The sequence below is a fragment of the Martes martes genome (assembly GCF_963455335.1).
Source record: "Martes martes genome assembly, chromosome: 1".
Taxonomy (NCBI): Eukaryota; Metazoa; Chordata; class Mammalia; order Carnivora; family Mustelidae; genus Martes; species Martes martes.
Genome location: NC_137888.1, coordinates 81,265,074 through 81,290,532, shown reverse-complemented (window position 1 = coordinate 81,290,532; position 25,459 = coordinate 81,265,074). Strand labels below are relative to the sequence as shown.

Sequence of the window (25,459 nt, the reverse complement as noted above, 5' to 3'; positions counted from 1 at the left end):
CTTGTGGGTAAAATCAGCTCTTGTATTTGGGACTAAAGAGAAATTAGTTATAAGTAAGATCAAGTGGTCTCTGACATTGAGAGCAGAACAGGGTCTCTGATGACAGATCCAGCAGTCAGAGAGGTTTACCACATTTGTAAGACCCTAAGAAACGCGGGAAAGACTGTGACCTCTCCAAGAGAAGACAGCGCCTGTGGCGGGGGATGGCTTGGCGGGGGGGCAGAGTAAAAAGCAGCAGCAGGAGAAAGGTATTTCTATTATAGACAAAGCTGTCTTCTTCAGCTGTCACTTGCTTCAATTCCTAGAAATCTTTACTTTCAGGTCACCAGTAGGTATTCAGGTCCAGAATGGGTTTGGTGCTTTCTTCAGATGTAACGCATGAATCCAAGTGTCTTTTCCTTGGTGTTTGGCTGTTCAAGGTTGGTTAACAGTACTTGATGGGATCTTTCCAAAGGGGAGGAAGAGAGTCTTTGTAGAGATGTCTTTGCCAATAGGTGAAGTCCCCAGGTTGCAAAGGTGTGATGTTTAAGGTCTTCATCTCCTGAGAGCACTCCATGGAAAAGAAGTGCTGGGTGTCATATACAAACAATGAATCATGGAACACAACATCAAAAACTAATGATGTACTGTATGGTGACTAGCATAACACAATTTTTAAAAAAATGCTCTACCACAAGCATGGATATTTTAATAGAAGCAATTAGGCCATTACAGTATTTGGGAAAAATCTCTTACCAGCCATGGGTCAAAGAAGCAGGGGCTAGATGCATTGAGGGTTTTGTTGCAAGGAAAACAGGTTCTTACTGAACTTAGGCAAAAAATGTACATTGTCATGAAAAATAAAAATATTTAAGAGTTTCAGAATTCTAGAGGGATCAGGGGAAAAAAGATAAATGCTTCAACCTTCGGCGTAAATATACACTTTACCAAATTGTGTGCTCACTTTGGCAGCACATATACTAAAATTGGACATTTTACCAAATTGCTATAAATTGTGGATAGCTTAGAGAGGCGAAAAGGCAGTTTTTGAAGTCTGGAAAACAACATTAAAGCAACCAGTTTTCTATGAAAAGTTTTAGAAATTCTTCTGTTCAGTGTATGATCTTCAGTTTATCAATCCTGTGTTCTAGAGTACTTGTCAAAGTCTTTCTCATGAATGTCTTTGAAGAAACACTTAATAACTGGGCATAAATGACAAAAGACATTAAAATACCAATGGTTAGAGAGCTGGTGAGAGTTCATTATGGGGTATTTGACAAGGAAATTGGTTATTTCTGTGACACACAACATCTCAAGATAGTAATTAGAATTATGACTGATAACATTATACAAGAACATAACAGAATTTTAGGGATTTTTTTGGTAATTCCTAGAACACTTATAATGTATACCCATACCATACAAATACAACACAAAGCATGGTACTACTTTGCATTTCACAATGCTTCCCATGTAACTTAACATATCAACTAATCCTAATTAGTAAAACCTCTCCCTTTTTATAAGGAAAGGGAACAAATCTTTTGAAAAGTGTCAGAGACCCTTTGAAATTTATCAGTTACTTTTAGGTCAAAAAGACTATTTAGAATTTGGTTTTTGGAAATTTGTAAGCAAAAATAGGTTTTGGACACTTGACCAAACAGGATCACATATCATTATGAAACAACAGTTAATTTTCTACTCAAACAAAGCAACAATCAAGGATGTCAAGGGCAGATACAAAGGTCGGGACACCTGGGTGGCTCAGGTTGATAAGCATCTGCCTTCCGATCGGTCATGATCTCCGGCTCCTGGGTATTGGCTCTCACTCTTCCCCTGTTCTCTTTCTCTCAAATAAAGTCTTCAAAAAAAAAAAAGTGCAAAGGGTCATGTGGTTGTAAGCAAAACTTAGCTTTCTTAATCTCCAGAAGACTCCGTTTACTTGATGATAAAAGTATAAAGTACAGGAAATTATTCTGAGAAAACATAAAATATTTGTTCTCCAAGTAGGTTCCTTTAAAAGACAAAGAAAATCATTCACACTAGCTTTTCAAAAGCAGACCAAAGGTCCAAGAAAACTTTGCCCTTTAACGTGTAGGAGAGTTTTTACAAAAGCACATTATTGGTATTAAAGGTCAGTTTTAAACTCCTTATAATAACAATTCAATTTTCAGCCAGCTTAACCATACATAAAATTTCTTTTCCATGAAACTTCAACAATTTTCTGTATCTATTTAGATTTCACTTGTTTTTCCTTATTCCAGAACAATCATTTTACTTGAGGACATTTTTTTTTCCTTTACCAAAACAAACAACCATGTTCCTCATATATTTCCTTATCTCCCCACCGCCAAAAAAACCTCACCACATTCTATTTCCCTTACATATTTTTCATGTAGTCCTTTTCTTTCATTCTTACAGTATTTTGTAGGGAAAAAGCCTTTTTGCTGACAATTTTATCTTTATTAGTTTAGATATTATTTTCTCAATTTCAAAAACTTCTAAAGCATTTCTAAAAAGAAATGTAAGGCAGTTGTCACAAAATAATTCCAGATTCACTTTTAGAAGATAGTGCAATTGCTTATGCAGTACATTTAATGAATATAAACTCCTATAATATCGCTAAATCATGCACCTTTTGGAAGTGACAGTACGAGGTTTACTCAGGTCTGTGGGCTCATCCTGACCTATCTCTGCTACACTGGGGAGGACAGAACAGGTATGGGCAACAGTATCCCCTCATTATTGAAGAAGAGAGTTACTCTAAATAGGGAGAATAGAGAGTTGAAAAACAACTTCTAAACTGAAGGCAGAATTATCAATACCTGGGAACCCCCACCAGAGTTAACAGCTTTGTAAGTAGTTATAAGAAATGGAGGAAGTTCTTTCAAATAGATTGCTGCCTGGCAATGAACAGTGATCACAGCTTGATCTTAAGGAGTTCTCACTGTGTATGTACAAAACAGAAAAGGTGGTTCTACTGGCCTTTTCAGTTGGCTGCACAGACCTTTTTGGTGCACAATTTACTGTGATATAACAGCAGTGGCTTTCAAACATGCTGGATCATTCTACAGTAAGAAAGGGTGCTTTATGGTGTGGTACATATGTGTGTGTATGTGTATGTATAAGTAACTGAAATAAGTTTAATAAACATTATTTCCTATTTCTAGTATATACCATGTGTTACTCTTTTGCATTTTATAGGATTTATGAAATTACTTTGTTTATATATATATAATCTATAGTGAATCCATTTATAAATGCTAGATAAAATAGAAGGTATCTATCTGTGTAGACATTGACAATACATATACTTTCTCTTTATATAAATGTTAACCACAATTCATCAATGGCCTACGACTATAGTTTGAAAAACAAGAAGTTGACAAATTTTGGATTTTTCTTTTTTTTTTTTAACTTGACACAGAGATAAAGCACAAGTAGGCAGAGTGACAGGGAGAGGGAGAAGCAGGCTGTCTGGTGAGCAGGAAGCCTGACGTGGGCCTCCATCCCAGGACCCCGAGATCATGACCTGAGCTGAAAGCAGACCCTTAACAAACTGAGCTACCTAGGAACCCCACAAATTTTGTAATATAAAGATAGTCTGGGCTATCTGATTAGTAGACTCAGAAAAAAAGTTGTTTATCTGCGTTATATTTAATGCTGAGAACTCTGAAGACATGCCTTTTTTTAAAATATTTTATTTATTTATTTGACAGACAGAGATCACTAGTAGGCAGAGAGGCAGGCAGAGAGAGAGAGGAGGAAGCAGGCTCCCCACTGAGCAGAGAGCCTGATGTGGGGCTTGATCCCCGGACCCTGAGATCATGACCTGAGCCGAAGGCAGAGGCTTTAACCCACTGAGCCACCCATGCCCCAAGACATGCCTTTTTTAAACATTAAATCAATAGGTGGTGCCTGGGTGGCTCAGTCATTAAGCCTTTGGCTCAGGTCAGGACCTCAGGGTCCTGGGATCAAGCCTCTCATCCAGCTCCCTGCTCAGTGAGAAACCTGCTTCTCTAGCTGCCTTTCCCCTGGCTTGTGCTCTCTCTCATATAAATAAATTAAAATCTTAAAAAAAAAAAAAAGTTAAAGCAATAAACTTAAACTGCCAATTTATCAGAGACTAGCTGAGATCATATGAACTTGGAAAACATTTGAGTTAGTTTGTGTGTTTCTGAAAGTATATTTGATTTATATAAATGCTTTGTTTTCTTGATGCCAATTAAATCAAGGTCTTTACTAATTAACTTTGGTAATACCATCTGGAGGTAGAAAAATATCCCCTATCTGTAACATGTATGTTACAGATAGACATATATAAGCTATAGATTCAGATATAGTGTAGCTTTTGTTTAGAAATTTAATCCTGTTGCAGGTAGGAAACTCTAGAGAAAATAAAGTTGACCTTGAACAATGTGGGTTGGAACTGTGCAGGGTCCCTTACATGTGGATTTTTTTTCCCCCAATAAACACAATATAGTACTGATGTGGTTTCGGAATATAGGTGAGGTTCCCTGGGTAGGTCCAGAGCCCAGGGCCAAGAAAGAATTCTTGAGACCTCTTTGGTGCAAAAAGGTGGTTTTATTAAAGCACAGGAGGGAACCCGGGGCAGCAAGAGCTGCCCTGGTGTTGTGAGGAGCAATTGATTACATACTGTAGGATTGGGGGAGATAAGGAAAAAAAGAAGGCTTTCAAAAAGAACTTTCATACGCTAAGGAGCACCTATGAGATAAGGGAGGGCTTACCCCTGTCTAGTTAAGGTTGTTTTCTCCCCATCTAGCAAGGCATTAAGATAGTTGGGAGTTTCTTGGAAGATTGTCTCACTGAACCCACCCAGAAGGGTCCACCAGAAGGGGCGGGGGAGTTGTAAGGTGTCCACTTACGCTTTGTCTTCAGCTGGCCTTCTGCACTCTCATCAGTACTGTAAGTGTATTTTCTTTTTTTTTTTCTTTTTTCTTTTCTTTCTTTTGTTCTTTCCTTTTTTTTTTTAAGATTTTACTTACTTGACAGAGTGCACAAGCAGGGGGAGCAGTAGGGAGAGGGAGAAGCAGGCTTCCCGCTGAGCAGGGAGCCCAACTCAGGGCTTGATCTCAGGACCCTGGAATCATTACAGAAGCTGAAGGGAGATGCTTAACCGACTGGGCCACCCAGGTGCTCCTGTAAATGTTTTTTCTCTTCCTCATGATTTATGTAATGATGTTTTCTTTTCTCTGACTTTTTGTAAGAATACAGTATATAACACATATAACATACAAAATTTGTTAATTGACTGCTTATGTTATTGGTAAGGCTTGTAAGGGCCTATTTAGCCAGAGCAATTCCATCTGGTTAAACAGTGATTTTGTTATTTATGCAGTAAAACTTAAACTGACCCTGCCCCCCCTTTCCCCCCAGGGGAATTACTTAAAAACAAGTCCCAGAAACCAGTCCCAGATAACAAAGCCCAATTACAAGGGTGGGTCAGGCCAGGTGGAGGTATCCAATCAGTGGGGGCGCATACTGTCTCCCTAGCTACCAACAAGTGTGGGTCCCGCCTTTTGGGCGCCAATTCTTACCAAAGTGATAGGCTGGTTTAAATATCTACTAGGGTAAATTGTAATTCAATTGGTCACTTATGTGTGACCTAGCATGACTGTGCAGCTTTCTCTGTGTGTTACAATCTCATTGACCACCTGTGTGTGGCCAGGCCCAACCACATGGCCTTTGCCCTTAAAAGCTAGTATGTAAGGCAGAGAAGGGTCGCCTTTTTGCAAGAGACGGCCCTGGCCGGTTGGTTTGATTCTCGATGCTTGGCATGAAATAAAACTTTGCTTGACCTTCGCTTTGTATCAGTCTCGCTCCTTTGACCTTGGACCCAACAGGCTTATTGTCAGTGATGTGGGAAACAAAGGCAGAAGAAAAATTAACTTTCCTTTCTACTTAAAACCCACTGACATGTCCTTGATCAGGACGAGTGACATTCTTCTAGGAACTCAGCTGCCTTTAAAACTTTGCTAAGGGCAAAAGACAATCTTAGCCCAATCCCCAGGATTCTCTGAGTCTACTTTAACATATAAAAGTTACTTTGGAAATGTCCTTTATCTCTATCCCCCAAGGTACATGTTGGCAATCATCCCCCAAGCATACGACCCACTGATGTACATCTGAAGGGTCTCATGACTCAGGTTTTATTAGATAGTAATAAATGACCTTTTCCTTGTAACAGCTAACCCCTCAAGGTCCTAGAAATCTTGCTTCCAAAATTCCTTAGAAACAAAACTATCCCCAACCCCCTCCCAACTTGAGAGTATATAATCAGTCACTCTTCATGACCCCAGTGCAGTTCTTTCCGCCCCGGGTCCTGTCCCCTTCCTTTAATAAAACCACCTTTTGCACGAAAGATGTCTCAAGAATTCTTTCTTGGCCTTGGGCTCCAAACCCCAACATCTTTCCTGCATCATCAACAGTAGGCTATTAGTAGTTTGGGGGGAGTCAAATATCATACATGGCTTTTTGACTGTGTGGGGTTGGTGTCCCTAACCCCTGCTTTATTCAAGGGTTCACCTTAATGAGATCCAAATTGTGCAAGTGGACTAAGTTAACATCTCTTGCTGAGATAGCCAAAATCTTTTATTAAAGTTTTTATTTATTTGCATGCTGTAAGGATCCATTCAGAACTTTTAAATTTGTCTTTAGAAGATTCTGCACATCAAAGAATGCATTTCATTGTCCTGAGGTTTGTAATCCTCTCTTTTAAGGGGGCTCCTTAAGGTGGATTTATCTAAAAGTTTTGAGAAGATGGCCATTACAATTCCAAATTCTTCAAAAGTTTATGCATTTTTCAAGAAAGGCAAAAGATGCTGATTAAAGAATCAGGTGGAAGCTAACTTGCCTTTGGATTCCCTAAGATGTCTTAACTGGGAGAGGCCTTATTTTTGAACAATTCAAAAACACTGTGAATCATGTGTTTTCCTCCCTTTTGAATACAATGAGTAACCTACCAGGAAGCTTCAAACAACAACAAAAAAAAGCATCCTCACCAGGAAGGGTGATGCCTTCATTAAAACAAAAACCAATCCCAAATAAACCCAGAGAGCTCACAATACAAAGAGAGCAGAGCGCAAAACCCAAAAGGGACTCAAAGCCAGTTGTTTTACCAGCAAAATGAGTTTCTCCAGGAATAGCAGAGGAATTGCAATTTGAGACAAGCAAACTATGGCAAACCATTGGTGAGTCCAAAGAGTCAGAAGGAAGGTCAGCTTTTATTAAGTTTTAGGAGAAAAGTTGTTTTGAACAAAAGTTCATTGAAGAAGAATAAGAACTTGAGGTTGTGACAATTTCTCACTGACTGCAAGCAATGGTTAGTTCTTGTTGCTGGGGCTGAAAGGGATCTTCTTTTTCTTAAAAGCAGGTGATAAAATTCCTATGAAGATGTCTTATATTGTCAAGATAAGAATTCAGTTCCTTCTTCTGCTGGTTATGCAGGCTGCAAGGAGTGGTAAGTGCGTGAGCGCTCCCTCTTCCAGAGCTTCCTGACTCCATTTATTTATCTTGATTTTATTTATTTGAGAGGGGGCGGGGAGACAGAGTGCATGAGAGAGAGACAGAACACGCATGAGCAGGGGGGAGGGACAGGGGGAGAATGAGAAACAGACTCTCTGCTGAGCAGGGAGCTGGATGTAGAACTCGATCCCAGGACTCTGGGATCATGACCTGGGCCAAAGGCAGATGCTTAACAGACTGAGCCACCCAGGCACACCCTGTCTCCATTTTTTTTTTTTTAAGATTTTTCTTTTATTTATTTGACAGACAGAGATCACAAGTAGGCAGAGAGACAAGCAGAGAGAGGAGGAAGCAGGCTCCCCGCTGAGCAGAGAGCCCGATGCGGGGCTTGATCCCAGGACCCTGGGATCATGACCCGAGCCGAAGGCAGAGGCTTTAACCCACTGAGCCACCCAGGTGCCACCCCCCCCACCCCGTCTCCATTTTATTTTATTTTTTATTTTTTTTCAAAGATTCCATCTATCTATCTGACAGAGAGATCACAAGTAGGCAGAGAGACAGGCAGAGAGAGAAGGGAGGAAGCAGGCTCCCCGCTGAGCAGAGAGCCCGATGCGGGGCCCGATCCCAGGATCCTGGGATCATGACCCGAGCCGAAGGCAGAGGCTCCAACCCACTGAGCCACCCAGGTGCCCCTCCGTCTCCATTTTAAATGAAGTTTCGTTTACTCATTTTCACGGGGAAAGTTATATGAGGACCCACAAAGCCCTAGCCTACACAATAGGCAATAACCTCTTTCAAGGCAGAGCTCTAGGTGACTTGGACAGCCTTGGCGAGGCAGGGCTGGGAGGGCTGGCCAGGGTATCCTCTAATAAGAGACTCCTGGGAGACCCATTTTCTGGGAAAGCTCTGGACCCCACAGGCAGCAAGTTCAAATGGCAAGGGACTGTCTCCACTTTGCAGTTACTGCCCCAGGGTGATGTTTGCGGGTGGTAACTTCTACACTGAACCTATGCAGGTATTTGGGGTCAAGATGCAGCTACCCTGGCCTGCTGGGCCCTGGCTTCTGGAGACTGGCTGAAGGGCTTCCAACTCCAGGTGCCTTGACAGCACAGTTCAGGGGAGCTGGGAATCTGGAACTTGGCGAGAGTCAGGAGAGGCTGGGTTAGAGGAATGGGCTACTGGAGGTTCAAGGCATCTGCCTAAATCCAAGTCCTAACGTCCACAAATGCACATGTGGGGTCAAGGCCAGGCTACCACAAAACACACCGCCTCAGCATATTGAGAATTTTGAGTTAAAGTTCCTTATAAAATACCCAGCACAAGTATAATACCCAGACTTCACTTTGTCTCTACAAAGCAAAAAATAAGTCTCCCATGTAAAATGTACGTTCCCTTTACCAGGTGGTAAAGAGACATCAGTATCACCAGAGATCTGGAATTCAGAGTTAAGAAGTCTGGGTAAACTCCTTGTTACTTTTACCAATTTTACTACCCCAGCTCAAATTCTGTTATATTTGCAAGCTTCAGTTTTAAAGAAATTCTAAGTTTTCTTTGTACTATCAACTCATCACTGATGTGTTATTTCTATGTCTAAGAAAAGTCTCGTAGCTGCCCACCTTGGTGGTTTCCTTGGATCTCAGTGTTAATATCAGGCCTCTATGTGCACAGAATTAAACTTTGTTTTTCTCTTTTTAATCTGGGTCTTGTCAATTTAATTCTTAGATCACCTGGAAGAATCTTCAAGGGTAGAGCATACTTTTCCTCCTCAACAGCTGGCAGAGTTGGCAGGATACACGCTAACTGGCAGGACACTGCTGCAGCTGAGAGATGATGGGACAGCTGACAAAAGCTGGCAGAAGGTAAGAATCCTCACCACCACATCACCTCCTGGATCTCTGCCTGCACGGGCTAAATTTAGATGAGCAGGAGGAAATATTTGTGAAACTGGTTTCTTGGCTTTAAGGACTCTGGTGACGTTAGTAGAGTTCTCTTGGCTTAGAGATCCATTTCCATCCAGAGATGGCCATAGTTTTTCCTTTTGTCTTTTTTATGTCCTAAGAACTTGCCTTTGTGACCAGTGAGAATATGGTCTCTGGTCTCCACCCCAAAAAGTGTTCGCTTATCAGGGTGCACCTTGGTGTCCTGTCAAATAGAGTGGTGTTCTGAGACTCAGAGTTACAATCAGTATTCTCATTGTCTGCTCATGCCAGGTCACAAGGGAGTGTGTTCTAAGAGGTCCCAGCTGATAAAGGACACTTGTCATCTTAACCTTTGTTAGTTCTGGAAAAGTGTCATTACAGGAGTGCCTGCCCCATGTCACAGATTTGTGAGAAGGTATTGTTGGGTCCGTTATCAAAGGAACGAGACTGAGACAAAGTGAAAGTTATGCAAAGCCTTATTCTATGCCAAACATTAGAAGTTAGTCTGACCGGCCAGGGGAACAAGGCTGAGACAAAGTGAAAGTTATGTAAAGCTTTATTCTATGCCAAGCATTAGAAGTCAGACTGACCGGCCAGGGCCGCCTCCGAAGAGAGCGACCCCGCTTTGGTCTTATAGATTAGTTTTATAGGGCGCAACCGCAGACCTCTACGTATGTGGCTTTGGCTGATTGGATGTCTCCTATCTGTGTGTTTTAGTAACGGTTACCTGGAACCAATACTAGTAACTGCTGAGGCATTTATTAAACAATAAAATGGCCTTGTTTTAGGTATGTGTTTTAGCAACAGTTACCTGGAACTGATATCAGTAACTGCTGAGGCATTTATTAAACAACAAAATGTCTACCTAGGCAACATGGAGTCACTATGGCTAAGTAGGCCCAGGCAGGCTCTAGGGGTTTACCAGGTTTTTTTTTTTTTTTTTTTTTTTTAGAACTTTACTCTTTTTTTTTTTTTAAGATTTTATTTATTTATTTGACGGACAGAGATCACAAGTAGGCAGAGAGGCAGACAGAGAGAGAGAGGGAAGTAGGCTCCCTGCTGAGCAGAGATCCCGATATGGGGCTCGATCCCAGGACCCTGGGATCATGACCTGAGCCGAAGGCAGCGGCTTAACCCACTGAGCCACCCAGGCGCCCCGGTTTACCAGGTTTTAACGTGGAATTGGCCCCAACAGTATCTCACATTTTTCTGGGAGACTTGAAGTTACCGTTTTCTCTACACTATCTTTGCTGCCTGTGCAATGAAGGCCTTTGCTGTCTTAGACTATTTTGGCGAGTAAAATTTTGGGTAATGGGGTTGCATTATTTTTTCCCTCTCCAGGCATGCCTCTTGGGTCAATGGTCTAAGCCTGGAAAGTTGCTTCTGTGTCTTCCCATAAAAAGGATTATTGGTTGAGTCACTGTTGAGATTAATAAGATCCTACTTGGGGTGCCCGGGTGGCTCAATGGGTTAAGCCTCTGCCTTCAGCACAGGTCATGATCCCAGAGTCCCGAGATGGAGCCCTACATCGGGCTTTCTGCTCGGCAGGGAGCCTGCTTTCCCCCCACCCCCCTCTGCCTGCCTCTCTGCCTACTTGTGATCTCTGTCAAATAAATAAAATCTTAAAAAAAAAAATAAGATTCTACTTATCATTGCCAGATGATGGAGCCTTTAAATTATATTTTAATGAAAAAATATATAGAGTGTTCTTAATTATTAGTATAGTGGTTAGCTTTTGGGACTCTCTTAAAAAGACTTTAAAAAAAGAAAGAAAAAAACAAAAATTAGACTTAAGACAAAAATGAATGTCCAGATCCAATGTAAATTCCCCTTCTCAGAATCTGGCCCCATTTGCCTATTTTAATTTTCCTTTCCCGACAAGATTATAGAGAACACTGTGGTCTAATCTCAAGGTTTGAAGTATGCAGGTGTGAACCTTAAAAATAAATCACAAAAAAATTTTTTTAAATAAAAATTAAATTGCCAGTTATTTTACCATCAAAAGATGGGTTTATTGGGAGTAGCAAAAAATTCCAACCTGGGGCAAGCATATGGCAAGTCCTTGAAACAAAGGAAAAGAATGATCTTTTATAGAGCAAAGTGGGGAATTGGGATGGCTGTTGAAAACAAAAAGTCCACTGGAGTAAACTTGGTGCTGGAAGTATAATGGCTTTTCATTGGCTGAGTTGTGACTGTCTCTTGTTTGCTGGGCTGTTGCTGGGGGGAAGGAGGAAGCCTTCCTTCCTCCTGCTTGAAGTGTAAAGTCCTATCCCTGAGCAAGGTTTAGTCTCTTCTGTTGGTTCTGCAACTGATGACCGGGAGTGGTAGAATGTGAGAGCTCTTCTCTTCAGACCTCTTAGTTGCACTCTGAGGTTTCCCTTTATTAATTTTAACACTGGTTACTTAAATAAATGCTGAAAGGCAGGGAATGAATTTTTTAAAAGTCACCAAAGACTGGCAGTAAAACTTGTTTTGCTCCTACTTTCCAGGGCTCTGTCATCATGCTCTGGCAGCTTCAGGCATTTCTTTTTTTTTTTTTTTTTTAATTTTATTTATTTTATTTGACAGAGATCACAAGTAGACAGAGAGGCAAGCAGAGAGAGAGGGGGAAGCAGGGTCCCCACTGAGCAGAGAGCCCGATACGGGGTTCGATCCCAGGACCCTGGGATCATGACCTGAGCCGAAGGCAGAGGGTTTAATCCACTGAGCCACCCAGGCGCCCCGCTTCAGGCATTTCTATGCAATGTCTTTTGTAGGTGTATCCTAGGACACAACCCCCCACACCCTCCCCAAGACAGACACATAAACACAATTTGTGTCCCCTGAACAGCAGCAGATATTTTAAATTATAAAATAATTTACCTTTACCTCCATTTTCAGAAGTTCCTACCAAATTTAGGGAAGAACTAGAAAGATGAGCGGCCATTCACTATACCCTTCTTCACAGAGAAAACTGATGGCCAAAATGTTCCACGGCCCTCTCGCAAACAATCAGTGGAAAGTCAGCGTTCAGGGACTAATAGAAACCATGGTTGAATTTTATATCAGAAGGCTTTTGTTAAGATGCTTTGTACAGACTTTACTAAGGCATATTTCCCGTTTTAGTTAAAAAATCTCCCTGATATAAAGAAGCAAGTTTAAAAAGGTGGTCAGTCCCTTGATATTTAGGTTATAATGCAGTTCTTTGCAGGAATTAAAAATAACTGTCTTTGTCTTGCAAATCTCTACAAAACCAGAAATATAACTATGGAAACAAGTCAAAGCCCACCTATTTTACCAATCCCCAAAGTGTGCCTTGTCCTTTCAAATGCTTGTAGGTATATATATTTTTAAGATTTACTTATTTTTGGTGGGGGGTGGGGTACAGAGGGAGAGAACTGATAACTGATTTTGTTTACTATCTCCTGAAGTTTCTTTGGATAATCTAAACATAATTCTTGGGAACAAATTATTAGGTAAGTAGAATAAGAGTTTATAAACTTAAAAAAAAAAAGATTTTATTTATTTATTTGACAGAGAGAGAGAGATCACAAGTAAGCAGAGAGGCAGGCAGAGAGAGGGGGAAGCAGGCTCCCGGCTGAGCAGAGAGCCCTGATGCAGGGCTCAATCCCAGGATGCTGAGATCATGACCCGAGTCAAAGGCAGAAGCTTAACCCACTGAGCCACCCAGGCACTCCGTTTATAAACTTTTTAGCAACAATGATATTTAATGGTATCTTTAAAAAAAAAAGACTTGCAAAACTTTTTGGTAATCTGAAATCTTAACTCATCAATTTAGTAAAATTTTAAGTTGAATTTATTGAATATCCACATCATTTCCAAATAACATAATAAAACATTAATTACTAAACATAGGTTTGTCTACTTTTGACTTCCCTGTTACAGAGTAATATATTTTGTGCTTTGCTGAGAGATTGTCCTATGAAGAAGTATGTGTTTCTAGAAATTACAAAAATATTCATAAGTTTGCCAAACTAAAAAAAAAAAAAAAGTTGCTGTAACATTTCATATTAGCTTGCCACTTGATTTTCAAGAGGAATTAAGGTTTCTAAGAGTTGAGTAGTAAGTAATATATATAGTTTAAGCTGCTAGACATAATAAGGGAACCATGTCCATATGCAGGAAAAGCAGGATATATGCTTTTGGTAAAAGAAAGTATGAGGAAGACAAATGCCTTTTTGTTGAGGGAGAGGAAAGTAATTTTGTCCTAAAGAAGGATAAAAAAGAAAATAAGACAAAATCTGAATAAAAAAAATTAAGTTGTAAAAGGTTTATCACAATGAATCTTAAAGGAATTGTACATGTGGTCAGCACTGAATAAGACTGGAATAAAGTTAAATGAGTTTTCATGTTAAAAGTACACGTGTGCAAAACTCAAATTTGGGTTTCTCTTTGTGAAAAGGATGACATGTTCTTGAATGATTGATCTGCTTTTGATAAGAGATTATAAAACTTGTTTTTTACCTTTTAAAGGGATCTGCCTAGAAAATAAGGATGCTATGTTTTATCAAAATAATTTCCTATGCTGCATAGCTTTATCATCAGGTGTGTAATGATCAAGGAATGCTTTTCTTACTAAAAGCTAAGTTTTGCTCACAACTATACAACCTTCTGTTTTTGCTTCTGAGATATTTTCTTGTCACTTTGGAAAGGTAATTACGTATGGTTCCATACTGGTCTGTGAGGCTATTTAAACAAATTTTCAGACTTTTTGATACATGTTTTTATTATTGATGTACTTGACATACAACATTGTATGAGTTTCAGGAGCACAACAGAGTGATCAATAACCGTATGTTATGTGACACTCAGCATGGTTATAGCTGTCACCATCTGTCACTATGATGGTACCATTGACTTCATTCTCTATGTTGTACCTTCAGTGTCTGTGACACAACTAGAAGCCTGTATCTCCCACTCCCTTCCCCTCTGGCCTCCACCAGTTTGTTCTTCGGTTTTATGGATTTGATTTTGTTTGTTCATTTCTTTTGTTTTTTAAGGTTCCACATATTAGTGAAATCCTGTGGTATTAGTCTTTCTCTGCTGTCTTATTTCACGTAGCATTATACCTTCCAGAACTATTCCAGCTGTTGCAAATGGCAATTGAAATTTTTTTTTTCATATGGGCTTTTCTCTCTACTTAAAGAGTTCCCCTTAACATTTCTTGTAAGGCTGGTAGAGTGGTGATGAACTCCTTTAACTTTTGTTTGTCTGGGAAACTTTTTATCTCTCCCTATTTCTGAATGACACACTTGCTGGATAGAGTATTCTTGATTGTAGGTTTCTTCCTTTCAGTATTTTGAACATACCCTGCCCCCTCCCTTCAGGCCTACAAAGATTCTGGTGAAAAATAGCCACCTGTGTTTTCACTTGTATGTTACTATTTGCTTTCCTCTTGCTGCTTTTACAATTTTCTCATCAGTAATTTTTGCCATTTTAGTTACTATATGTCTTGGTGTGGACCTCCCCGGGTTTATCTTCTTGCGGGCTTTTTCTCCTTCCTGGAGCTGGATATTTGTTTCCTTCCCCAGATTAGGAAGGTTTTCCAGTATTATTTCTTCAAATAAGTTTTTTGCCTGCCTCTCTCATTCTTTTCCTTCTGGGATCCCCATAATGTGAATATTATCATGCTTGATGATACAGCAAAAGTCCCTAAGCCTGTTCTCATTTATTATTTACTGTTTTTCTTTTTACTGTTCAGCTTGCTTGTTTTCCATTACCCTGTCTTCCAGATTAATGATCCATTCTTCTGCATAATCTAAACTGTTCAATTTTTAGATTTTTATTTATATTTTTTCAGTTATTCTTCAGCTCTAACTCATTTTTAAATATATCTTTTTTATCTCTTAATTGACATTCTCTCTGAGTTCATTCACTCTTCTCAAGTCCAGTGAGTATCTTTATGAACATGACTTTAATCTCTTTATCAGGCATATTTTTCATCTCCATTTTGTTTTGCTCTTTTTCTGCAATATTGTTTTGTTCTTTCATTTGGGAGATCTTTGTTTCCTCTTTTCTCTCTTTGTTCATATGTATTAGGTAGATCAGCTATGTCTCCTGGTCTTGACAGTCATGAGCACGTGTAGAACAGGTTCTGTGGTGCAGTTCCTCTGGTCACCAGAATCAGGTGCCCCAAGGGTATTCCCTGTATGGACTGCCTGCACCCTTTTGTGTGGCTGTGCTGTGATTGCTGTAGACGTGCTAGTGGGTGGGGCTTGGCTGCAGCCCAGCTTGCTGTAATGACCCAATTTCTTTACTCCAGGTGCTGGGGCGGGGTTTGCTCCCTGTGCTGATGAGAGGCCCAGCTGCAGCCCCTGTGGGATTGCCGGCAGGTGGGGCTGGCATTCAGCCTAGCTGTGTGCAGTTAGCCTCTGTGATCCTTGCAGGTGCACCAACGGGCGCCTCTTGCTTCCCCCGAGGCCAGCTAATCTGTGGGATTTGTGGGTGTAAGGGTAGGTGTGGTTATCTCCCCTTTTCCTGAGGGCAGGAGTCCCTTTAAAGGGTTGCTGGCCCCAGCCAGTGTTGCCTTGGCAGGTGGGGCAGGGCAGGGCAGAAGCCACTTTGGAAGGGTGTCTACCAAAACAGATGGATTGGGTGGGGCAGAGCTGCAGGGGAATGCTGAAGTGGGGCAGGGTGTTAGAACTGGCTCTTGTAGGAGCCCAGCTACCTAGGCTGAAGGAGGGCAAGAAAAATGGCACCCACCCACACCCTTGTTCCCAGAGAAATCTACTATAGTTCCTGCCCCTCCGGCACATGTTCTAAGATGAATGAATGAGTCTCCCTCATATATACCCCAGGCACTTTTCAAAAACTGCTACTTTGTTGCTGTCTCAGGCCGAGTTATTTATTGTCCTGGTTCTTTAAGGGGAGGGACTGGGTTTCTTGTCATCCTCCACCTCTCCCAGAATTAAGCACCACTGATTTTTAAAGCTCCTGGAGTTAGCCCCATAGATTTTCCAAGCCAGAAATTATAGGGAGTGCTCTTGCCAGGGCAGGCCCCAGGGGGTGGGGATGCCCAGTGTGGCCTCTCATATCCTCACTCCTCTGTGCTTGGGCTGTCTCTCCCATTTGTGCTTAGTCCTGCTGGGTTTTGGTTCCTGGTCATGTCTTTACCCCTCTTACTCTTTCTGATGTGGTCCTCTCTTCCCTTGCTGGAGAAGATCCTCTCTGCCCGTTTTTGGGTCATTTTCAGAGTTAGCTGTAGTAGATGCAGTTGCTGCCTCAGTGTGTCCATGGCACAAGGTGAGCTCAGGATCTTCCTACTTAGCCATCTTCCCCCACTCTCCCACATCTTTTGATATGTTTTGACAAACTTCCCCAAATCAAATTCTAAAATGAAGTCTACTGATCACAGACTAACTGAATTTTTTGGGAGGGTCCATGAAACAAATCTGTCCTCAGAAAAGAGGTATGAAACTAAATAGGCTTCTTTGGTTTATTAAATTACATGGGACACATTATCAAATATCTAATGGTAAACCCGCTTTGATTACGTTTGTGTAGATGTATGTTGTTAAAACAAGTGTTGTAGAAATTGTATAAAATTCCTAAAAATCTCTAGAATACAGATTTTTGATAACCTTAAGATCATAAAACTGAACTGGTTAAAAAAATTTCCAGATTTAATTAAAACCCCACATTCAAGCCAAAAAATTAATTACATGGGGCTGAATAAACTGAGGAGGACTATAACTTATACAACTTCTGGTTCGAAACGTTGCTGACATTTTTAATGTTTTGTTTTTCCAGATTTAAACTTTCTCTTAGGCTGATTTACACCTTTGCAAGCAGAATTCAAACACTTCTCCCTACCTAATCCCTTCAGAATTTGGAAACTCAGTGAGTATTTATATTTTCATGGCAATATATTTATTTGTGTAAATTTAAGGAACTGTGGTTGGCTTTATGGAACCAATAAGACCCCTTGGAAATATCAGCCTGAATCATTGCTTACTGGGTTCCCAGCAGCCTTACCAGGTATGTAAAGAAGGTCACTTCCTGAGAGGTGCAAAAACCTAGGATATTTTGGGGACTTTGGGAAAAGAGGAAGTAACCCTAATCTGTGGGTATTGCAAGTGAAGTCTGATGACAAGCACTTGGCTTGGCCTCTTTGCCTTAAGAGGCTGTTAAAGTTCAATCTGCAGATCCTAATGAAAAGTTCTAGCACAGAAGAGCTTGTAGGATCCATCTCTATTTTTGGTGTCTGTTTTGGTGTCCTTATGTAAAGAATCATTAATCATTAATCATTAATTAATAATTATAATCATTGTAATTATTATATAATCATATAATTAATAATGATTATTAATGTAATTATTAATTGTTAAAAGTAAGTTTATAAGCAAATTAGTCTTAATTTGGCTAACTTTGAAAATGAGGGTGACTTTAGAAAGAAAAATTATGTCAGTAATACTTTCGTGTTTATTAGATTTTAGGTCCATTGATTATCTTTGAGATTTTGTTTTCTACCTGTAAACTAAACTAGATTCTGAATTCTAATTTCCTCTAATGTCTGGCTACAACACTCCAAACTAACATTTCTAGTATTTTCCCCATCCTTTTGACTTGGAGTCATTGAGAACCAAAGCTGACCTTTTTCCTGAGACCCTGCAAACTGAATATAGATGACTTGATACAACCTTCAGAGAAATCACAATAACTCATAATAGACAATCTTTGTGCCTATTACTCTATGGGCCACTCAAAAAATCACCAGAGACATTCAAACAACAAAGCAGAAAAATTTGTCATCCACAGCCTATCTTGACGCCATTTGAAAATACTTTGAGCCTGACATCTATGCAGGGGGCTGCTGGTGGCCTGGGTTCCACAGCCCACAAGAGCCTAGCTGCACAAGGCCACCTCACCAGGCATTGTCTGCACGTGTTTGGGTGATGCAGGTCAGGGTAGCCAGGATTCTGGGACAGGACACATTTTTTGAGAGGTCTACTCATGGGAGGGGCCTGTTGGAGAAATAAGGTTTCTGCCTACTTCTAAGCCCTTACCAAAACAAACGTGTGTATACCCCATGAAGGTGTAGCTTGAAGAATCTGGACTGCCTTGACAGAGCAGGGCTGGGAATACTGGCTGCGGTTTTCTCGAATAACACATACCACCCTGGATGCCTTCGTTCCTGGAGAAGTTCTAGACCTCATCAGATGGTCCAAATGGGGACTTCCTATCACAAGTTTAAAGCTGCTGCCTCAGAAATACTTTTGAAGGGAGGGCTCTGTCCACCCTGAGGTCTTTCAGAAAGTTGGGGCACAGCAGGAGCTTCACAGGACAGGTGTGCCCCAGCAGCCCAAGGGTGGCAGACACTGAGTGGACGGCACATGCATAGGCCAGCACAGGTCGAGGTAGCCCCTGGCCTAGAACCGGGCAATGTTGTGCAAGGCTAGTTCACAGGAGTACGCTGTTGGATGTACCTGGCATCCTTCTACTTCTAGGGCTTAATCTGCACAAGTGCACATATTCCTGCCAAAGCGGAACTGGAGAAATCTGGACTGCCTTGCCAGGGTGGGGCAGGGAGGGCTGGCTAGGGTCTTCTCCACTAACAACTCCTGAGCCTTGTTGGCTGGAGAAGCCCAGACTCCATCCAAATGAGGATTGACAGTCACCAGTTTAAGGCTGCCTCCTTAGAATGATTTCAGTGTGTGGGCTCCCCATCCTGGAAGCTAGGTAGGTGGTCTGGTACTGCCTGAGCTCTGCGGGTCTGTAGGGCACTGAGGCTAGGGGTCAGCTGACAGGGTATGGACTGCCCATGCTTGTGAGGTGCAGGTCAGGGAGGCCAGGGACCTAGAATAGGACAATGTCAGATGAGGCTGGGTCACAGGAGGGGGTTTTGGGGGGTACCTGGAATCCACCCAATTCTAAGCCCTGGCCTACACAAATGCACACATTCCACTTGAAGGCAGAGCAAGAGGAATCTGGCCTGCCCTCCCAGGGCTTTATTGGGTGAATGGGCTGGACATAGCTTCCAGTAAGATATACCTGGGAGCCTGGACAGATGCAGAAGCTTGAGACCCCAACTAACCGTAAATACAATGGCAACTGACTTTTGGTGATTTCGGTGGATGCCTGGGAGCTGTTGTTGGGGACGGGGGGCAATGCCAGTGGTTGGGGATGAGCCCTGACTCCAAGGCCTGGGAGGCTCCGGCTGCCAAGCATGGTGGATAGCGTGCAGACTGCCCCTGCTAGGAGCCAGGTCAGGGGAGTCAGAATTTGGGGACTGGGCAGTGTCAGGCAAGACTGGGTCACAGGAGTAGGCTCTTGGTGGTACCTTGCCTCTGCCTAAGTTCTAAGCCCTAACCACACAAATGCACATACTCCCACTGAAGGCTGTTTTGTGGTGGGAGACAAATAATGCTCACAGACTGAACTTGTCTTTGCACAGTGTATTTAACATGGGTCCACTACAAATTTCACAAGCCAATAGCGCACAGTATAATGTCTTCTGGTAGCCAGTAAATTCATAACCTACTCTGGCCCAGCGTTAGATGAATGACATTATTGTTCCAGGCAAGGTGAGATGAATAAAGTCCAATTTAAATTGAGGTGAATTGAGGTGTAGGGCACCTGGGTGGCTCAGTCCATTAAGTGTCTGCCTTCAGCCCAGGTCACGATCCCAGAGTCCAGGGATCAAGCCCCACGTTGGGCTCATTGCTCAGTGGAGAGCCTGCTTCTCCCTCACTCATGAATAAATAAAATCTTTTAAGTAAGTAAATAAACTGAGGCGTACCTTTAGAGGAACTGGAAGAGAGCGCTTAACCAACCAAGGGCAGACATGCCAGCACCCAGTGCAAAAGTAAGAGGCCTCTGCTGATAGAGCACATCGCTAGAGATCAAGGCCACTGGTGATGACCACACGATGACCTTCTTGCCTCCGTGTAGCTTTTGTCGCTGTTGGTAAGAGTTCTGTTATCTCAGGAGGAGCTAATTGCTCTAAGGTCTTCAGAGAGCTGTTTAGATCAGCAAAGCGTAGCCTTGCCCAGACGGAACACTCAGGATAGTCCTCACGCACTCTCAGTTACAGTCTAAACGTCCCCTTGCCGTAGTTGCTGCTTCTTATGTTTTTATTCTGAAGCCCCCCCATGGGGCCCCTCAGCAGCTGAGGTACCAAGTTCTTAAGGGTGGGAACAGAGGAGATGATGCCATCCTGACACAACTTTCTTCATTGTTCTGTCAAAACAACTTTACTTCTAAAAACAACTGTTTCTAGTCCTTGTCATAAACTAGGGGATTTTTTTTTTCTTATGATGGTATTCCTATAATTGTTCATTTATTTCTTATGAAATGATATGCCAGTACAGTAACAATCTTGATTTCTTGTAATCTTGTAATATTTCTTTTATTTTTAGTTTAATTGAGGTGTAATTTACATATTCACCAGTTCTAGATGCACATTTTGCAATTGTGTAGCCAAACTAGGGGACTTGAAATCAAATCAAGCCAATATACAGTAATCCATCCAGTGATTCCAAATCACTCACATGCTTATTTATGCTCAGGGCCTAATGTCCTATGCAAATCTAAGTTCACAAAAATATCCATCCACCTTGTGACTCGACATTCTCAATCATAAAAAAAACATATTTGGGGAGTATTTTTCCTTTGACACAGATGCATTTACACCACAGTTTAATGACCAGTTTTAGCAACCATATTCCTTTTTTTTTTTTATTCAACAGAGAACACAAGAAGGGGGAGTGGAAGGCAGAGGGAGAAGCAGGCTCCCCTCAGAGAAGGGGGAGCTCCATGTAGGACTTGATCCCAGGACAATGACCCAAGCCGAAGGCAGTCACCCAACCAACTGAGCCACTCAGGTGCCCTAAGCAACCATATTTCTAATTATGACAATATAAGCCTAACAAGGAACCCTTTACCATATCCAATCTCCAAACAACCAAAAGATAAGTTTCTTAAATGGGCAGTTTAACTTTTTTGACAATGACATTTCCAAGGAAAGATCATTTTTACCAAGCTCCAGGAAGTACACGTGTACATGGCCCCATTAGGCACATATCTGACTGCACAACATCAGAATTTAAGGCTAGGATTATTCTAGGGAAAGCATGTGTTTGTTCTGTTTCCAGTTCTGCAAAATTATTTTCACTGTATTAGTCCCATCTTGCCCGTGTTCCTTTACTTAAGTTTTCTAATGCATGATTTACATTTATTTTAAGAGGTTCAATGTGAACGATTTCTCCAGTTATTTTTATGGGCCTTTTCTCTTCTCTTGGCCTCAAATAATATTTTTCCTTCTGTTGTCACATTTATTACCTGTTCTGTTTTTATACATGGTATTGTGTTGTGTCCTGTATTTTTCCCTGGACTCCCAGTAGGTGAGGGTGAGGTTTGGCTTAGAGCACACTATCCTGGTCCAGTTTTCCATATTATACGTAACTAGCTGAGGAGGCATCCTAGGCCATAGTTCTCGGTACTTGTACTACACATACGTCCAAATGTCTCACACTAATGAAGTTATTTTGGATCCATTCCACCAGCATATCCAGTACATGTTTTCCTGCTATCATAAGGTGGCTTTCTGGACATTTTGATATCGAGAAGCCACAAAACTGTAGTACCCCAATGTCCCCTTCCTCCTTTGAGAGCCAATATTGTGTTTTCACAGTCTCCCCTTGAAGCACAGCTCCTAGAATGTATGGTATCTGCTTTACTTCTGGTTGGGTTGTCTGTTATCTCAGGTGACCACTCTTGCCCCAAGACTGTAGCCGTTCTAAGAATATTCCACATAGCAACCAATCTTAATGGTGACAATTCACAATGTACATTCAAAGAAACATCTCTCGGTACACCTGGGTGGCTCAGCCAATTAAGAGTCTGCCTTTGGCGCAGGTCATGATTCCAGGGTCCTGGGATTGAGCCCTGCCTCCAGGTGGGGTGGGGGGGAGGTGTCCCTGCTCAGCAGGGAGCCTGCTTCTCTTGCTCTCTCTCCCCCTCCCCAGCTCATGTTCTCTCTCACTCACTCTGATAAATAATCTTTAAAAAAAAAAAAAATCTTTTATGTCCTTTTTAGTTTTATGTTAGTTTTAGCATTTTCTGCTTTATGTCAAATTTCCATTGCTATATTTCTGTGTAAAATTTGTTCTTTAATATATTGCTAATTTTATCCAGTTATGTGCCCAACCAGGACAAAGCTGGCATTTGATCAATTTGGAATTGAGAAAAAGCAGCTACTGTTGTTCCTCAGGCAAACTTCTTGCCAGTCCAATAAGGAACTGTAAAGGTTTCTTTCCTTTTAGTGAACCTGTTGTTGGCATAGTTGTAATAGTTGTAAATCGCACAGTAACAAAGATGCACAAAACTGAGGACAATTTGGGGATCTGCATCTGGTTGAAAGTCCTGAATATAAAATTTCAGGGAATAGGCAATTATGTCAGTTCCAGTATGACCATGAGAGGTCTTATTAACATGGGTTCCCATGTTCTTGGAGTAGAAATCTGCAGTGTAAGATAGAAGCCTGCTGGTGTACCACCAAGGATAATGATATGTTATATGCTAAGTTCCCTATATAGCCTCTATGTACCTTACAAGTTGGCTCTTTTTTCAAAGTCTGGAAACAGTGCCCATGGATCTATTGCTAATTTTCTAATAGGTGACAATGGATTAAACAGTGTAAGTTGAGATTGTTGTAAATGATCTTTTTTGGCCTATTCGTATTTAAAAATATAATAGCCCATTCAGTATATTCAACTGCTACTCTTTTAGAATAAACCACTGCCACACAAAGTAAATCAGGAATTAAATTGGGGCCACTTTCAGAGTCTCTGCCATGTATCCAATGTTGCAGTCAATTCAGTAAGGTAAGGGAAAAGTAGAAGTCTGTACTAACGAGACTTGGCTTATATGCTGTGTTGTATTACCACGAGACAATCAGTAATCCACGTCAATCTTTACAATCCAAGTCAATGTCAACATTGTAGGAAGTGTTGATCAGGATCCTCACTGATTCTTGTAGATATTGAAGTGCCTCATCAGCTTTTCTTAGTATTTTGTTTCTCCCGATTGAAGTTTTCCCATTAAGTAGATGGTGCTGACAGTGAAGGGAGGGGAGGAAAGGCTGAGCCTGGTGATGCTAGTGATGCAGTTAAGTCCTTAGTCATAATAAGGTGGCCAAAATGGCAATCCATGGGGGAGGAAGAGGATGTCATAGACTTGAGGCGTATCTGGAGCAGACGTTCCATTTTGGAACAGTGCTATTGCTGGAGATATCAGAGAAGTATCCATAGCTTTACTGAGTATGGTATACAAAGTGAGTGTCACAGAGCAAGAATTCCTGGCCCCTCAAAAGTCCTTCTAGCTGGACTAAGAAACAAATTGACATAAGACAGATTACCAGGAGAAAATAGAATCCAATAGTGTACATATGGGAATCCACATAGACATGGAAATTCCAAAGACCAGCACAATGGAGTATATATGTCATTCAGAACTGAGGAGAAGAGGGCAGGAGTCCGGGATTTCAGAGGAAAGGAATACACTTCACAGGGCAGTATGAAGTGTGGGTGTTTGGTCATTAGATGTTCGCCCTTCCATGCAGATGGGGCACTCAGATAAAATTTGCTTCTGTTACTAACCCTTATTCTAGGAAAGAGCACCAATTTAGATTCTTCTGGGTGGTTAAGGGAGGGACAAAAGTTTCTCTTGAGCTCACATGATCTCAAGTGCCTTCAGAACAAAATAAGAGGTTTATGCCAAAGTGGTACCTTCTGGGGTGACTGTCCTGAACAATAGGCAAAAGAGGATCGACAGCAGGCAGCGTGCTACACTGGCCTCTTTAGTATTTATAGGGTTAGAGATGCATAGGAGAGTCATGATTGCAAAATGTAGTGTCGTACAAATTTGTAATTCTTTTTTGTTGTTCTTGCCATCTAAGGAAATCTATTGTTGTCTTGGTCATTATTGACCATCTTCGTGCAAGCATAATCGCTCATCATTATATTATGCTAAATATTTCTGGTTTTGATAAAATATAGAATGGTGTTCTACATGGCCAAACTTTTGCAGAGGCATATTATGGTCTTTATTTTGCTGTAATATGCCTTTTCCTTTGGTCACCGAGTAGGTGTCATTATGGCAGGTGGTAGGTCCCCAGTACCATATGTTTTTATGTTTTTTAGTTAATACTTCTAATTGAGATTCTGGAGTGTTGTTAATGCTAATTCCTATCTCTGTCGGTGCCTGCAATATTAACTCACTGGAAGTTTTTCTACCCATTCTAGATCTGTGCCTCTTAGATTGTTATAGTCTAAGCTTTCCTATTCTGGATTGTTAGTAAGTAATTTAAGCTTTTGCTTAAGGAAGCCATGACACCTCTCAATTGATCCAGAGGTGGTTGGGTTATAGGGTAAGAGGAAGTTCCATATTATGTCTTGTTTCTTAGCCCATTCTCGTATTAGCTTTCTTGTGAAGTAGGTGCCCTGATCTGATTTTATGATGGCTGGAAAACCAGAGCAAGCAATCCAGATTTCTAAGGCTTAGATTGAATTTTTGATCATTTCTCCTGCAAAGATAGGGTAATCATCTTCCTATGTGCCCTCAGTGGCCATGCAAATAGTTTATTCTCTGATTTAGGCCATGTAATTACTTTGTGTCATTTTTTTCATACTTTGTGTCATTTGGAAAGATTATCTTTGATCTTACGCAGATGACTCATTAATGTAATAAGGAATGAATGAATAAGCTTCAAAATGTTGATATTTCTCACATTTCCTAATTTCAAACTGAGGCTACTCCGTAGTTATATACATGTTTCTTTTCTCCAACAGCATTCTCGTGCCATGTATGCCAGCATGACTATTTGGTGATGTGCCCATGCAGTGATCCTCTCAGTTGATACATCTGTGAGTCTGTGTTTTATGTTTCATTGTCCTTCTTGTTTAGATATGCTACCTGGTTATTAAAATTTGTTACTTCAGAGTTGTCCTTCTGATGTGCAGAGACCTCTGTAATCACTATAGAGATGTCATCCACAGCTATTTTCTGCCATATATCCTTACCCCATATGTTCTTATATCCTATTTCCCATTTTCCTGCCATGACCTGACCAAAGAGCT

At 41.2% G+C, this 25,459-nt stretch overlaps 1 long non-coding RNA gene across 1 annotated transcript in view; it reads left to right on the top strand.

Annotated features, from left to right (window-relative positions):
- The first annotated feature begins 7,051 nt into the window (after positions 1-7,051).
- Positions 7,052-25,459, top strand: part of LOC308347813 — a 32,733-nt gene continuing 14,325 nt past the window's right edge. The window contains exons 1-5 of the long non-coding RNA XR_013967281.1: positions 7,052-7,190; positions 7,370-7,459; positions 9,187-9,323; positions 17,133-17,222; positions 25,172-25,246. This is a non-coding gene — a long non-coding RNA (uncharacterized lncRNA). The remainder of the gene's footprint in view (positions 7,191-7,369; positions 7,460-9,186; positions 9,324-17,132; positions 17,223-25,171; positions 25,247-25,459) is intronic.